The sequence below is a fragment of the Nannospalax galili genome, unplaced genomic scaffold (assembly GCF_000622305.1).
Source record: "Nannospalax galili isolate Female #2095 unplaced genomic scaffold, S.galili_v1.0 scaffold185, whole genome shotgun sequence".
Lineage (NCBI taxonomy): Eukaryota > Metazoa > Chordata > Mammalia > Rodentia > Spalacidae > Nannospalax > Nannospalax galili.
The window spans coordinates 335,205-335,888 of NW_008355474.1; the positions used below are offsets into that span (position 1 = coordinate 335,205).

The 684-nt window shown below is 41.2% G+C and overlaps 1 protein-coding gene across 1 annotated transcript in view; it reads left to right on the forward strand.

The window, feature by feature from the left end:
- The window catches only part of Iqgap1 (IQ motif containing GTPase activating protein 1), a 120,060-nt gene that overhangs the window by 79,865 nt on the left and 39,511 nt on the right, over positions 1-684 (forward strand). The window lies entirely within an intron of this gene.

Here is a 684-nt window from a genome sequence, read left to right on the forward strand (position 1 = left end):
CGTAAATCAGTAAATATCGTAAATCATATAAAAAGACTCAAAGACAAGAATCACATGGTCATCTCAATAGATGCAGAACAGGCCTTTGACAAAATTCAACATTCATTTATGTTCAAAGTCCTAGAGGGATTTGGACTGGAGGGAACCTACTTCAACATAATTAAATACTCCTACAACCTACTGACAAATTATACATAGCAGATCAAGAAATATATGTCTAGGTAAGGTTTATCTGAGAATAACTGGTCTTTGCCCAAGATTTATCTACATGACACACTGTAATTAAAAGTACCAGACTGGTGGAACTAACCTTCTTGGATGTTTAACAGACATACTTTGAGGCCTATACTAATTTGGTCAGAGGGACATAAAGGACACTTTTTGTCCCTTGCTCTCCTAGGTCAACTATTTCCAAGGGACTATGAGCATCTCTCAAAATGTCCCATAATGGCGGTGGGTCACCTGTCCTCTTGATCAAGAAGGCCGAGGAGACCCCACCAGATGTACTTGAACCTATAAAGAGGAAGGTCAACACAGAGTAGTCATTTCCTCCATGCTTCCAAGAGAAGCCAACCATGGTCAAGCAAGACCTTTGACTTCTCTTCACATAGGTAGAACTGGTAAAAGAAAGGAGCCCAGGGCTCCTCCCAAGCCCATGTGACCCCTGAGGAACAGATCCTCAAA